Source organism: Gossypium hirsutum, chromosome A08, assembly GCF_007990345.1.
Source record: "Gossypium hirsutum isolate 1008001.06 chromosome A08, Gossypium_hirsutum_v2.1, whole genome shotgun sequence".
Taxonomy (NCBI): Eukaryota; Viridiplantae; Streptophyta; class Magnoliopsida; order Malvales; family Malvaceae; genus Gossypium; species Gossypium hirsutum.
The window spans coordinates 102,908,260-102,925,398 of NC_053431.1; the positions used below are offsets into that span (position 1 = coordinate 102,908,260).

Below are 17,139 nucleotides of genomic sequence, written 5' to 3' on the forward strand. Positions count from 1 at the left end.
TAGAAGAAACCCACTAAGACCTCTACTTTTCGACAGTGAGATCAAAAACACAGCTCACAGAAACCGAAGAGAAATAAGGCGAAGCCTACAATACATAGAGGAAGGCCAAGAGGACAAGATTCATACCACAACTAAGGAGATGGCTGAAAATCAGAATAATCCGCTACCTTTTGTGGTTGTTGCAAATCTAGTAGATCAGAATCTTGCTCCTCGTACTATGTATGATTATGCTAAACCTACTTTAACAGGAATGGAGTCGAGTATAGTTAGGCCTACTGTTGCTGCAAATAATTTTGAACTGAAACCTAACACTATTCAAATGATACAACAGTTTGTTCAGTTTGATGGTTTGCAGGACGAGGATCCAAACACTCATTTAGCAAATTTTCTAGAATTTTGCAACACATTTAAGATCAATGGCTTTTCTGACGACTCCATTTGCCTTCGGTTGTTTCCATTCTCATTGAGGAACAAAGCTAAATAGTGGTTAAACTCGTTACCATGAGGGTCAATCACTACTTGGGAACAAATGACCGAAAAATTTTTACTTAAATATTTCCCGCTAGCTAAAACGGCTAAACTAAGGAATGATATCTCTTCTTTTGTGTAGATGCATTTAGAAACTCTTTGTGACGCATGGAAGAGATACAAATACTTATTGAGAAAGTGCCCTCACCATGGGTTACCTCTATGGTTGCAGGTTCAGACTTTTTACAATGGTGTAAACCCCTCAATAAGGCAACTGATCGATGCAACTACCGATGGAACTTTAAACAATAAAACACCTGAAGAGGCTTACGAATTTATTGAAGAAATGTCACTAAATAACTATCAGTGGCAAGTTACGAGAGCAAAGCTGACAAAAGTAGTCGGTGTTTTCAACCTCGACGCGGTCACTATGCTATCTAACCAGCTAGAACTTTTAAATAAAAAGATTGATGGTATGTATAGTTCTACTCAGGTACATCCAGTGATGAGGTGTGATTCAAATGGAGGAGGAATACACAAAATAGATTATCCATCCTTCAACCCTAGCACCGAGGAGGAACAAGTCCACTATATGGATAATAACTCTAGACCTCAAAATAACCCGTCTAGTAACACTTATAATGCAGGTTGGAGGAACCATCCCAATTTCTTGTGGGGCGGTCAAGGAAATCAAAGACCACAACATCCTCCAGGTTTTCAACAACACCTTACCAACAAGATAAGAAACCGAACCTTGAAGAGATGATCACAAAATTCATCTCGGTATCAGAAACTCATTTTCAGAATACTGAAATAGCACTTAAGAATCAACAAGCGTCTATCCAAGGGCTCAAAACTCAAATAGGACAGCTTGCTAAGTTGATTTCTGAACGACCACAAGGTAGCCTACCAAGTAACACTAAAACTAACCTAAGGGAGCAACTTCATGCCATTACTGTGCACAATGATGAAAGGTTAGTTGAAGCCAAATCAAAACTGAGGCAAAACAATATGGAAGATAAAGGTAACGTTGATGTAAGCAATGGTACACAGAAATCGGTAAGCAAAGACTATAAACCTCGTGTGTCATACCCCAATGCGACAAGGAAAGACTACACGGACGAATAATTCGGTAAATTCCTTAAATTATTAAAAAGATTATATATTAACTTACTGTTTATTGAAGCTCTTTCGCAGATGCCAAACGCAATGAAATTTTTAAAGGAGCTCTTGGCTAATAAATGTAAGTTGGATGATACATCGCATGTGGAATTGAACGCAGTTTGCTCAGCCATTCTACAAAATAGACTACCCAACAAGTTGAAGGATCCAGGGAGTTTTACGATTCCTTGCTTAATTGGTAGTCTAACTATTAGTAATACGTTAGCTGATCTAGGGGCAAGTATTAATGTCATACCCTATAAAATGTTTAAACAATTAGGCCTTGGGAATCCTAAACAAGCTAGGATGAGCATTCAATTGGAAGATAAAATAATTAGATTTCCTAGGGGTATTATTGAAGACGTGCTTGTCAAAATTGATAAATTTATATTCCCAGTTGACTTTGTTGTTCTAGACATAGATGAGGATAGTGACGTACCTCTAATTTTAGGAAGGCCCTTTTTAGCAACTGCTAGAACTATTATTGACATTGGCACGGGTGACTTGATACATCGTGTAGGAGATGTAGGAGATGACACGATTAAACTTCAAACTCATGATTCTACTAAAATATCTAGTAATCGAGATGATTGTTTAAGTTTTGGTAATTTGAGTAATATTACAACTCAAACTCCTTTGCAGAAGTCGCCTAGGAAGAACGTGATGCAGCCCCATTCTAATCCATGCAACAAAAATAGAGCGACTCACGAGGAACGAAGGCTTCAACTCGATGAATTAGATGAATGGTGAACACATGTCAAGGACAAACTAAAAGCACACGATGAATCAAAGCGGCACCACGATAGGTGCAGGGATGAAACAACGCAATTTAAGGTCGAGGATAAAATATTGTTAGATGAAAAGGACCCCCAAATTGCTACTTCAGAGCTTAATGTAAACTGAGCGACTCCTTTCAAGGTACTGAATGTTTTCCCAGACGGTACAACTGAGGTAAATCATTCTCAATTCGGTACTTTTAAGGTAAATATTACTCGACTTAGACTTTATGTAGATAATAGAATCAATAATGAGAAAAATGAGTCTCGACTCCGTGATCTGCATGACCATGTGAATGAGAGGAAAGTCGAGCTTAGACTCTAAATAAGCGCTTCTCGAGAGGAAACCTGAGCACTAGCACCGCTAACTAGTTTATTTTAGCTATTTTTTGTATTTCTTTATGCAGGAACAGTGACCCACATGGCCTGAACACACGGGCGTGTCCTTGGCCGTGTGGAAACAGGGCTAAAAAATCCCCAAGTATCGAGCCACACGGCCTGCAATAGATCGACACGGACGTGCGAGACGGCCGTGTGGACCACACGGTCTGGACTCACGGGCATGTCGTGGGTCGTGTGAAAACTGGAGCTAAAATTTTAAAATTTTAAACAAGTCAGAGAGTTACACGGGTAAGGCACACAGCCGTATGTTTGAACACATGGACGTGTGGGATACTACACGGGCGTGGAAGAAGCGAACAACAAAGGACATGAACGTGCGATATGGCCGTGTGACTATTGGGCATTCAATTTTCGTGATTAACACGAGCTAAACTCGAGCCACACAGTCATGTGACACGACCGTGTGGCCCAACACGGGCCTTCACACGACCGTGCCCCTATTTTAACCCCCCAAACTCTAATTTTTTCTCTTTTGTCTTTTTCATCCTACCTTTATCCTAGCCGCCGCAACCCTTTAATCCCCCTACTCCAGCCACCTTTCACTCCCACTCTGGTCACCATCATCCCTTCTCTCCTTCCCTTTCCTTTCTTTTTCTTTCTTCCCCATCCCTTTCCCCTCTCTTTTCTCTTCTTTCCTTCATCTTCTCCCTTCTCCGTTCACCTGTCTGAACCCAAGATCCACCCCCATGCCTTCATCACCACCCCATGACGCTGACGCATTTGATGATGAGGACCTCTGAGTCCATTTATTTTATTTCGTTTTCTTTTTCTTTTTCTTTTTCTTTTATTTAATTTTCTTAAGACTTCTGTTTTATATTTTGAACTATGTTTATCTTTATGGCTATTAACGAGTGATCCTTTAATTCTCTTCCACAGTTGTGTTTATTTTCTTATTAGCAACTTAGAATCATACCTTTCATTAGCCTTATCCACAACTCTGGCGTTTACTATTCCAATGATTTCATCCAAAAATTCAGGGCAGTTTCACTTCTCTCCCTCTCTTCTGATATTATGCTTATATTATATCTAACTTTGTACATTGAGGACAATGTACATCTTAAGTGTGGAGAGGTTATTTATGATTATCAGAAAATCCCTAAATTTTTATCTTGTTCTCAAATAAATCTCTCATATTACTATTAGAATGAATTTGATTGATTTATGATTTTTATTGATATGTTTTGAATTAAATCATAGGTAACTATGCATTATTTGTTTAAACTTTTAGACATTAGAGGATCAAGCATGATAAGTTGACTTTTGAGAATTAAAATTGTTAGGCTACTTCCCTGAATTGAGGTATTATCTTGAAGTTTTGAGTTTACAAGATTGACATCAAACACCCATAACTTTCGTGAGATTTTGAGCCTTTTAGAGCATATATCTTTCTTGCTCACTAATTTTTTTATGAGTGTGTCAACATTGATTTTCTATTCTAGAACTTACATCAATAATACATGTCGAGACCATACCTTTGATTTGATATACTAAAATGATAAAGGCACTTAGGTTTTAACCCATTTACCCCATATAAAGCCTACCGACATAATTGACCCCTAGTGAACCCCTTTGAGCCTTGACTATTATTTCTTGATTTTTCCCCTTAATAGTAACCCTCAACTTTACCCTTTTCGATTTCTTAAGAATTTCTCCCTTCTCATTGACTCCCTTTTTATCGAGATTTGATTTGATTAGTTACCTAACTATGTTCGTTCATTCCAGTTGCTGAGTTATTTATTATTATGTACGTTCCATTATTATACTTGTTCTTATTCTTAAAAAAAATAGTATATTTATTTCATTCAGTCACATATTTGTCTAAAGAGCTTAGATAAGTTAAAGTTGTTTTATTGAGAACAAGCTCACATCATTAGTTTCAGATAGTTCGAATTTTGGCACCTTTTTGTAATTCAACAATTAGCTTCATTTGTCTAAGTTTGGTAATTTGTTTAAATTAATCTCGATTCTAACCCTCGTTTTTAGCCTTTATCCACACCTTTAATCCAAGCCCTATTACAACCCTGATAAAGACCTTTTGATTTGTGTATCATCTTATTATAGTGGTGGAGATTTGATTTTCATGCAAGCCTATGGTAATAACTTTTCATGTTTGACTATTGAGTGCTTAATTATTGAACCTTAAACACTTTGAGTGATTTGAGTGAATATTTAGTAAGGAATGTCAACCCTGTCAATTTGGAATTAAAGGTAACTACTTAGATAAAGGGGGATACCTACGATTTTATGATTGAAATGTTCAATTTGGATTGCTGGAAACTTTAATGTTCTTTTAGTTAAGCTTTCAATGTATGATTGCTAGGGATTACTTCAAAACAATATTGAAGAGAATTATAAGTTGAGAATGAGTTATTTTATTTGTGAGTTAAGGATTTTGCTTGAGGACAAGCAAATGCTTAAGTGTGGGGATATTTGATAAACCATAATATATACATATTTTTACCCCATGCTTGGCATATTTATGGATAATTTTTCCTTGGTTTCATTGAATTTGATGCTCCTAATCCTTTAATTTCATGTTTTATACTCAGGAGAGCTTAAGATAGCAAAAAGAGCGAGAAACAAGCCAAAAACTAACAAATTGAGCCTAAATCAGTGTTTCATACGGCCTAGGCACTTCCACACGGGTGATTCACATGCTCGTGTGTGACACACGGGTAGACCACATGACCGTGCGTCATGGCTGTGTAGACACTAAACCAAGTAAAAATTACACATGGCCTGAGCACCTTTACACGAGCGTGGCACAAAGCCGTGTCCCTGTCGAGCCCAAGTCTAATTCTACTCGAAAAAAGGTTAATTTTGAGGGTTTCGAAGCATTCAAAAGTCTATATAAACACCCTAGAAGAGGATTAAAGGGGACACGAAGAGTAGAAGGCAGAAAATACTCAATGACAGCCATCGGAATAAGCTCGGGAGGAGGATCTACATTAAGATTGAATATTTTCATCCAATTTCCTAAAAGTTCTTTGGGTTTCTTTATGTTTTGCTGTTTTCCAAATTTTGAAATGTTTTCCATTATTATTATGAACTAAACTCCCTAAATACCTAAGGGAGATAAAACCTAAGACGGATCTTATTACTATTTGAATTATATGACAAATACTTGTCCTTATTCTTAATTGTGAGTTTTAATCCTTGTTTTAATGTTACAGAATATTAATTTAGGTTTTTTATGTGCTTATTCAATGGAGCAAAACTCTCTATTTAAGAGTAGATCAGTCATAATTAAGTGGAGTTACATGCAATCCTAGAGATAGGACGACATAAATCTGCCGGATTAGAGTCAAATCTAATAAGGGAATCTATAAATTGAGTTAATGCGATAATAGGGGTTTTAATTAGAAAGAGATTTTGATTAATCAACCTAGAGTCAGTTGTTTTTAGTCTCGAAAGAGATATTAACATAAATCAGGGGTTTCTACGGATTAAGTCAAGTGAATAAATAGTCTAATTCAGAAGTAATGATTGAAGTCTAGGTGGATTCTTCCTTGGGTATTGTCTTCTCTATCAATTTTTCAAAAAGTATTTTCCAACTTTAATCTCTGTCGTAATCTTAGTTAATTAGATAATTAGTTTCAGTTAAAATCATTCTTTAATTCTTAGGCTAGATAATAAAAAGATAGTAATTACTAGTACTTTTAGTCCTCGTGGATACGATATTTCCGGTCTCACCACAACTATACTACTGTTCAATAGGTGCGCTTGCCTTAGTCGAATTTTGTTAGTTAGTTTCACGACCATCACCTAGCACAATCCCTTCATGAACCATGAAGTGACATTTTTCCCAATTAAGTATAAGGTTCATTTCCTCACATCACATTAGAACTTGTTTTAAATTTTTAAGGTAAATATGGAAAGAATTACCGAATACCGAGAAGTTTTCCATAAATACCTCCATAATGTCTTCTACGAGTTCATCAAAAATGGCCAACATGTAACGCTGAAAGGTAGCAAGAGCATTACATAATCCAAAAGGCATTCGTCGACAACCAAACGTACTATATGGACATGTAAATGTCATTTTCTCTTCGTCTTCAGGAGCTATTGGGATTTGGAAGTAACTAGAGAGTCCATCTAGGAAGCAATAATACATATGCCTAGATAATCTTTCCAACATCTGATCAATGAATGGCAAGGGAAAATGATCTTTTCTCGTGGCATCGTTCAACTTCCTATAGTCAATGCAAACTCTCCATCTCGTGACTGTTCATGTTGGGATCAATTCATTATTCTTGTTAGACACAACAGTCATGCCTCCTTTCTTAGGAACAATCTCAGCTTTTATGACTTCTTTCATGTTAGGATTTAGTCGCCTTTGAGCTTGTACACAAGGTTTATAATCAACTTCCATTAAAATTTTATGGGTGTAAAAAGAGGGACTGATCCCTCTAATGTCGAAAATCTTCCAAGTTATGGCTCTTTTATGCTCCTTCGGTACTTAAAGTAATTCATGTTTTCGTTTGGCTGCAAATCTCAGGCAATAATCACTGGTAATGTAGAATTATTTCCAAGAAACACATACTCTAGGTGATTTGACAATTACTTTAATTCTAAATTTAGGAAGTTCTTCAATAGAGGGTTCTAATTTTAATTCATTGTTTACCTTAACACTCTCATAATTCTTCTATCTCAGCGAAGACTCATTAGAATTTAATTCAGCTTTTGTCTTACCTATCGCATCATCATCATTATTTACCTCCTCTTCTTGAGCAAGACACAGTTCCAACGTGTCCTTATGAACAATTTCCTATAAAGAATCTTGAGTAGCATGATCAATAAAATCAATAAAATAACAGGAATCATCTTATTCTATAGAGAATCTCATGGCATTATAGATTTTAAAAATAATTTCTTCGTCACCTTCCCTGAGCATAAGTTTACTGTCACCCACATCAATAACAGCTCTAGCAGTAGCTAAGAATGGGCGATCTAAAATTAAAAGAACCTCAACATCCTATCCATGTCAAGCACAACAAAATCAACAGGGAATATGAATTTATCTATATTCATAAGGAAATCTTCAATAATACCCCTAGGATACTTAACAAATCTATCAGCTAATTGAATACTCATCCTAGTGGGCTTTGGTTCCCCAAAACCAAGCTGCTTGAACATTTTATAAGGCATCAAATTAATACCGGCACCTAAATCAACTAATACTTTCTCAATATTCAAACTACCAATTAGACAGGGAATAGCAAAACTTCCTAGGTGTTCCAATTTGGTTAGTAACTTGTTTTGAAGAATAGTTGAACATTCCTCGTTGAGTTCCACAGTAAATAGCTCTTCAAACTTCCTTTAATTTGTTAGAAGCTCCTTCAGAAATTTAGTGTATGTAGGCATCTGCGAAATAGCTTCAACAAAAGGTAAGTTAATATGTAATTGTTTAAAAAGTTTAAGAAATTTACCAAATTGTGTGTCCATACAGTCTTTCTTCAACTTTGCTGGATATGGGATTAGTGGTTTATATTCTTTAAGCACCGGTGTTACACTTACCTCGGGTTTTCCCTCCTCGTCCTTTTCCTTATTAGATTCTTGTGGCAACTTTTTTTCAGGTTCAGTTAAAACTTTCCCATTCCTCAATGTAACCGCTTTTACATGCTCTTTTGGGTTAGGTTCAGTGTTACTAGGAAAGCTACTTGTTGTCTTTCCAAAACTAATTTAGCAAGCTGCCCAATTTGATTTTCGAGCCCTTGAATTGATGCTTGCTGGTTTTTCAAAGTCGTCTCTGTGTTTTGGAAATGAGTCTCTGACACTGAAATAAATTTTTCAAACATCTCTTCAAGGTTCGGTTTTTTTTCTTGCCGATAAGCTTGCTATTGAAAACTCAGAGGGGATGGTGGTGGTTTTTGATTTCCTTGACCTCCCCATGAGAAATTTGGGTGGTTCTTCCAACTTGCATTGTAAGTATTTCTGTAAAGATTATTTTGAGGTCCAGGATTATTACCCATATAATTCATTTGATCATTTTCCATGATAGAACCGTAGGGTAGATTTTCTGAATTGCTCATTCCACCTCCACTCGTGTCACACTGCATCACCGAATGTACCTGTGTAGAACCACATAAACCATCAATCTTTCTATTTAAAATTTCTACCTGATTTGTCAACATGGTAACCGCGTCAACGTTAAAAACACCGGCTGCTTTTGTTGGCTTTGTCCTCATAACTTGCCACTGATAATTATTTAGTGACATCTCTTCAATAAACTCATAAGCCTCATCAGGTGTTTTATTATTTATAGTACCACCGGCAGCTGCGTCGATCATCTGCCTAGTTGAGGGGTTCAAACCATTATGAAAATTTTGAACCTGTTACCATAGAGGCAACCCATGGTGAAGGAACCTTCTCAATAAGTCCTTATACCTCTCCCATGCATCATACAAAGTCTCTAAATCCATTTGCATGAAGGAGGAGATATCGTTCCTCAACTTAGCTATCTTAGCTGGTGGGAAATATTTCAATAAAAACTTCTCGGTCATTTGATCCCAAGTAGTGATAGAACCTCGTGGTAGGGAGTTCAATCACTGCTTAGCCTTATTTCTCAATGAGAAAGGGAATAATCGTAGGCGAATGGCATCATCAGGAACACCACTTATCTTGAAAGTGTCGCAAAATTCTAGGAAATTGGCCAAATGAGTATTTGGGTCTTCATCCAGTAAACCATCAAACTGAACAAACTATTGAATCATTTGTATAGTGTTAGGTTTCAGTTTCAAAATTATTTGCAGCAAAGGCAGGTCTAACAATACTCGATTCAGCCTCAGTGAGAGTGGGCTTAGCATAATCGTACATAGTACGAGGAGAAGGATTTTGATTTACAGGATTCGCGACAACCACATGAGGTAGCAGATTATTCCGATTTTCAGCCATCTCCTCGGTAATATTGGTATCGTCCTCATGCTCTTCCTCTATATACTATAGACTTCGTCTTATTTCTTTATGATTTCTGTGAGCTGTGTTTTCAATTTCACTGTCAAAAAGTAGATGTCCTGACGGGTTTCTTCTAGTCTTAAACCACAAGAACCTGCCATAAGCAAATAAAAGAAAAGTTACTAAATTAAAAGTAAAAAATAAAATAAAAAAATAAACATAAAAATGGCTAAAGTAATAAAAATCTAGTGTTCCTAATATTTTAGTCCCCGGCAATGGCGCCAAAAACTTGATGATTGTTTTATGAATCACTAAACTAGACTACGATCATGACTAAGGCAAGCGCACCTATCGAATGGTAGTATAGCTATGGTGAGTCCAGAATATTGTATCCACAAGGACTAAAAGTACTAGTATTAACTATCTTTCTATTATTTAGCCTAAAATTAAAAGGATTTGTTTTAATCTAAAATTAACTAAACTAATTAACTAATGAACGCGACTGAGAGCGAATTGGGAAAAATACTTAAAGAAAACTTATAAAGAGGACAATACCCAGGAAAGAATCCACCTAGACTTCACTTATTATTCTGACTCTGAATCAAATGATTTATTCACTTGCCTTGATCCGTAGAAATCCCTAAATTATGTTAATATCTCTTTCGAGACTAATAACGACTGGCTCTAGGTTGATTAATTGAAATCTCTTTCTAATTAAAACCCCTATCGTCGTATTAACTCGATCTATGGATTCCCCTATTAGATTGACTCTAATCCGGCAGATTTATGTCATCCTATTTCCAGGATTGCATGCAACTCCACTTAATTATGCTAGATCTACTCTTAAACAGGGACTTTTGCTCCACTAAATAAGCACATCAAACTTGAATTAATATCCTGAAAATATTAAAACAAGGATTAAGAACACATAATTAAGAATAAAAACAAATATTTATCGTGTAATTCAGATAATTAAATAATAAGCTCCATTATAGGTTTCATCCTCCCTAGGTATTTAGGGAATTTAGTTCATAATGTAAAAGGAAGACATCTCAAATTTAGAAAAACAACAAGATATAAAAAACCCAAATAAACTTCGAGAGAAATTTTAATGGAGATATTCAATCTTGAAGTGGATTTGCTTTTGAGGTCATTCCAACGGCTTCTTTCAAGTAATTTCTGCTTTCTACTCTGTGTGTCCCCTTAGGTCCTCTTCTAGTATGTATTTATAGACTTTAGAATGCTCAGAAACCCTAAAAATTGGCTTTTTCTGCGTGTTTGGGAAACAGGGAGCTATATCGACACGGGCTTCCACATGGGCGTGTGGCCAGCCCAGTGGCTCACACGGGCACGTGCTCAGACCGTATGGGATTAGTCTTGGCCGTGTGGATCTTTAAATCAGCTCGTTCTGTTTGTTTTTGGCCCGTTTTCTACTCCTTTTGTTCCCCTATGCTCTCCTAAGTATAAAACATAAAATTAAATGATTAAGAGCATCAAATTCACTAAATTAGATAATAAATCATCCAAAAATATGCTAAACATGGAATTAAAATATGTTATATTTATGATTTATCAATCATCATTACCAGACCTCAGTTGGGCCTCTAAGCTCGTATCCAAATCCTTACCAAACCTAGTCTGTGCGCCTAGCAAATCATTAATATTATCCTTAGCCCTAGTTCCTTTAGTGATTCTATCAGACTCCTCATTCTGTGTAGTCGTTCCCTTCATGATTTCTTCACTAATCTCACTTTCACCTTACATCAACTCTCTCACTCTATTAAAGGCTGCGAATTTGGAACCAATTTTTTCCTTAGGATCTCCGCTCCACCAGCATCCATGGTCCATACGCCGTTTTAAGCATTTTTCTAGTCCTATCTTTCGCTTCTCTTGGTTCACCATCAACCGTCGTTTTAACACTGTCATTTCTGAGATCCACAGTCAACGATGGGCACATCTCTTTCAAGTGCTTGTACTTACCACAATAAAAGCAAATCGTCGGTAAAGCTTCATATTTTACCCGTTGGATTTCACCGTTAACAAGCACCAAGGAGACAAGTGGCCTATCGAGATTAATGAACACCGCCATTTTGGCAAAGCACCCCCTGATCCTATTATCATTCTTAAAATTGAATTTTACAGCCTTACCTATTATGCCACTGATCACCTCAATGATATTTCTTTTATACATAAACCCTGGTAGCCTGGTAACCTGATCCACTCTATCACCACACTTGGATGCGGTTGGAGTGGAGAAAAGTCTTTAGTCCACGGCTAAACAATCAGGTACTGCCCGTTAATGATCCATGGCCCATGGGTTAAAACTTTCTCGTAGTATTCGATAATCTAAAATTTTTCCAAATAATAGCCATTTAATATATTCATTAATTGAAAAGGTTTTAATGGCTTTCAAAGGCTACTGATCCTATTGTGAAAGGCATCATAACTAATGCTCTGACCCAGCAGTTTCAGAACTACCATCGTCGTTATTTTCTTATAAAGAATTTGCTTAACTCGGTCTAAGAAATCTATTATCGAAATGGACTATTATCGAAATTCCATTGACGGTGGATCTTATCACATCACCTTCAAACAAGATATGGTCTCCATCACTTCCTCCATCAGATTCCATAAATTCTGTAACAGACTCGGTTGAGCCTACACCTAGACAGTTTGTCCTTCCACAACATAGCCATACTCAGAGATGGATCAATGTCCACTACCATATTCATCGCTACCACATCAAATCCATCCTCGAACCTCACTTTCTTAGTATTATAATCCTCGGACGGTCGAGAATCATCATCACCTCCATCCGCTTCTAGATAATTCATCATAATTGTTCTTAAAATTAATTTTTTTTGTTTGAAAAAAGAGTGGAAAGGAAAGCAGTAATTATAACGAAAATTTACAATTATAATTATTTTATAAAACTATTTATAAAAAAGGCAAAAAAGTTATAATTTATGTCTTAAAATTTTGTTTTGTTTTGTTTTCCTTAACCGTCTCCTCAAATTGGAGTAAATAAAAATTTAGCTTTTAAGAAAAAGTAATGGATAATCAAATTTCCATACTTTCTTTAGCCTAACTTAAAATTATATCCAAACAATTATTTCATTTCCCCTCCATTACTTAAACCCAAACATAAGATTAATGAATTCATATTTATTCAAATTCATACAAATGTAAAACTATTCTTTCTATTAACAATTGTTAAATATTGAATCTCTAGTGTTGGTTTGAATCAATACAAATGTAGAATCTTTTTTTTTCCTTTCCTTAGCTTTCTCCTCATTGTTAAATGTTGTGAGAGCCTCCTCTGGCTCTCTGCCTTTTGAGTGAATTGCCTAAAACTGCCACAACCTCTTTCTTGTATGAACAATTAATATGGTAAGCACAGACTCACTCTTGACCTTTAAAATTAGTTACAAAAATGGCTTATCCCAACAATAATTTCCCCAACTATACAAACTTTAATAACCAAAAACTTCCCAAACCTCCGAAACCAAGCCAATCAGAATAGCCAAGCTCCTCAAAGAAACAAAAACTTTGGCTAACAATATGACGATTCCTACAATTCATTCAATCAACAACAATATTTCCCCAATGTAATTCATTATCTAGGATACTACGATTTTTATCCAAGATATCCTTCACCAACTTTGAGACATTAGGTACTAAACTAGAACTTTAGTCTGTAGTAGTTCTTAGAGCTCTAAGAACAATTCTTATAACATCATGCATTTCAACACTAACAAACACAAGATTGATTGTTAATGGAAAAATCTTCTTCAATAGTGCATAGAAGAGTTGATGGAAGCTCAACGAGCTACTGACACATAAAATGTGTTATACACATATAATATTATTATACATATGAAGTCTCATCAAGGGATCCACTAATCACATCCCCCATAACCCTATGACAACCTAAGTATATTAGGCCATCATTACCAAGGGTCACTCTTCTCCTCCAAACTTATTCTCTTCTCCATCTTTCTCCATATCTCTCCATGAAAGAACTCACTTATTACATTATGTTGTTGGGAAATATGTCCATGTTGTAGTAAACATGTAGTTGTTTTCTATGTATTTGAATGATGGATAAATAAATAAATAAAATTAATTTCAAAGATCATTATTATATATTTTGTGTTTTTTTCTTTCGTATTTTGCATACATAACAAAATTGTAACAAGTAAATATTAGCTTATTGATTGTCTAAGTTTGAACTAATGATAAGTGGTACTGTAAGAATGTTTACATTACGAGAAAGACAACTTACTTCAATAGATAATCTAAATGAGTCTGTAATCTCTTAAAAGAATCAAAGTAAGAATTTGATTCAAATACTTAAAAGTATTAAAATGTTGTCTACAATTTCGATTGGGGAGATGACTAGTCTTGGTTGTCGGAGCAATTGACTCTACGGGTAAAGACATAGATGTACTCATTGGAAGAATGATACGTTGGACTGGACCCAAGTTGAATTAATTTTGAATCCGTTTGTAAATTAATTTACTTTTGACATTCATGGTGTGACTTACCTAAATCCTAAGTTAGTTACTGACCATGCATATGTAACTCATGTGCTTTGATATAAGTGGAAGCTTACGCTCTAGAGATGATCGAGTCGATAGCCGGTATGTTGGGTACATAACTTGTGTATGTCATGACTTTACTAGCAACAATGGAATTCATAGGCCAATTAAAGAGTTAATGATATCCTCTCATTGGCATTGTGTAGATTGATAAATATGGAACGTGACCACGGATTGCTTGTTCTCAAATGAGTAATTTATCACAATCATTAGTTGATAGTGATCATATTAATAATTAAGAAGACACAATGGTGGCAATGAGATAAAACATGATTGTATTGAGTGAACGGATTTAACTCAAAGGAATTATGGATATCATATGAGAGTAACACACATGGAGAGGTCAATGGATAAAGCAGTTGTATGAATTATTTTCATAAAGAGTACACAATAAGGAGTTTTCAATCATGGTATTTCTTATGGACTGACTCCATGATTAAGTAAATTGTGACTTATCGGAATGATGCTTCTAAACATAATTGCAATTAACTCGAACCTAATTGTATAAGTTTGATTGATCCCTCTGCTAGTTCAACAAAAACTCAACTGGACTACATTTGAATCAGAAGAAAAATCTACGACTTTGGAAATAATTTAATTGAGTCGATTTATTTGATGTGGAATTAAATTAGGTGGTCATGAGAATTGTTCAACTAGAGAATCTGATTAAAGAAATTTTTTTAACCAAATTAATTTGGAAAATCTCAGTGATTTTGGGGAAAATTAATTTTGATGAAGTAAAATTATATTAATCAAATTAAGTAAAATAAATATGATCTTTCTGGAAATTAATTTTCAAGTCAGACAATTGGTCTAGTGGGTAATTAAACTTAAAAATTAGACCCGAGATTGAAAAAAAACTTGAGAACTAAAAACCAAAAACTAGTTGAACTGGGCCTTTTGTATGAAACTAAGCTGACGGTCTAACCGGTGGCAGGACCAAGCCGGTAGGGTTATCACTAGCCTAGACCGAACCAGCAGCAACTGAGCTGGATATGCCCATTTGGGCAAAATAGCGACGATTCGGGGTGTTGGGAGAGTTGCTCTGACGATGGCACCACAAGGAAAAATGGTTACGATGGCACCACAAGGCACAATGGTTGCGATGGCAGTGATCCGACGGTTGGTGGATGGTCAACGATGGTGGTTCTTCAATGTTAGAGCAGTGGAAAAATTAAACTCCTAGTACAACTCTACCGGATAACTTGATTTCAAACTAACTTTTCCAAAGATAATACTGTTTTCATGAATTTAATATTAAATTAAATTTAATACATATCTAAACATTAAAATGAGATGTTAAATTAAATTAAATATTTATCTAGATAGTGTAACAGTCTAGTTTTAGCTAAATTGGAACAGGGGTTTCGGAACCACAAATCTGATGTCAAAAAATTATTTTAATATTATTTTATGTGTTTACAGCATGACAGTATGTATGTGTGAAAACTTCGTGAGCTAATTTTATCTTTTAATTGCTTAATTTGAGAAAAGAACTAAATCACGTAAAATGCAAAAGTTGCATTCTATTAGTTAAAGGTATCAATTGAATTTGGCTTTTAAGTATGATGGCCTTAAATGGTAATTAAACCATTTTAAATGATAGTGGACTATTATGGACAACCATTATATGTTTTTAATAGTTTTATTAAAGGTTAATATGGTAATTTGGTTATTTTAAGTATAATAATAAAACAAAAAAATAATTTGAAGGCTATCATCTTCATCTAGCCGATTGGGAAGAAGAAAAAAGACACCATTTTTGTGTTTTAAAGGTTCAGCCATGGTACTTTGAGAAAGTAAGTCCATTTTGACTCGGTTTTTAATCATTTATACATTTTTGAGATCGTTGCTTTGTAATCTAACTAGATCGTACCTCTGATTTTGAAATTGTTAAATATTTTGATAGTTAACATTGTTGAATACATGTTTTAATTGATGTTTGATGATGAAATATGAAATTTTGATGATAGTTTTACATGTTTTGTAAAGTGATTTTGAGTAAAAATGTCAATTTTGAACTAAATTGTAAAATGTGGAAATTTAGTGGATAAAATGTGAAATAAACTAAAAATATGGGTTGATAGTAATATAAGGAAAATTCGGCTATCTTGGGTTTGTGTTTAATTTCATGAAATTGTGATTTTATGTGATAAGGACTAAATTGCAAAAATGTGAAATTATGGGGCAAAAGTGTTAATACACTTTAAAGTAAATTTTGCATTAAATTGAATAGATATATAATTAAAATAAGCTGATTTTGATTATAACTAGATTGAGAAAAGTGAAATACGGGTTTAGATCGAGGAAAAGATAAAGTATCGGACTAGTCGATTCGTTCTGTCGTTTTAACAATCGAGGTAAGTTCGTATGAAATAAACATTGTTATAATTATGTTTTTAATGCTTTGATATTGCATAAATTGAAAATACGGGACTACAGTTATGTTTGACGACAAATTGGCTAAATATGGCACTTAGTGTGCGGTTCGACTAGCTTCGGCTAAATATGGCACTTAGTGTACGATTTGAGATAGTTTCGGCTATGTACGACACTTAGCGTGCGAGAAATTGGGTATGGCACTTAGTGTGCGAAACATTGAGAATGGCACTTAATGTGCGAGATATTGAGTACGGCACTTAGTGTGCGAGATATCGAGTATTCAACTGGCATAGTCAAGATAAGAATGAAAGTACGATTGAAAGAAGTAATATAGGTATGTATAAAATTTATGTGAGACTCGTATGAAAGTGGTAAGTTCATATTGTATCATATATATGAAATGAGAAAGATTTGTTTATAAATATGTGTTTTGCCAAAATGGATTCATTTGGTTA

At 35.1% G+C, this 17,139-nt stretch overlaps 2 non-coding genes across 2 annotated transcripts; one reads left to right on the top strand and one right to left on the bottom strand.

Moving 5' to 3' along the window:
* Positions 1 to 577: 577 nt before the first annotated feature.
* Positions 578 to 684, bottom strand: LOC121205581 (small nucleolar RNA R71). Its single transcript, XR_005900657.1, has one exon. It is a non-coding gene; the product is annotated as a small nucleolar RNA R71 (small nucleolar RNA).
* An 8,471-nt stretch (positions 685 to 9,155) lies between these two features.
* LOC121205289 (small nucleolar RNA R71) lies at positions 9,156 to 9,262 on the top strand. The gene has a single exon (XR_005900373.1). It is a non-coding gene; the product is annotated as a small nucleolar RNA R71 (small nucleolar RNA).
* Positions 9,263 to 17,139: the final 7,877 nt, after the last annotated feature.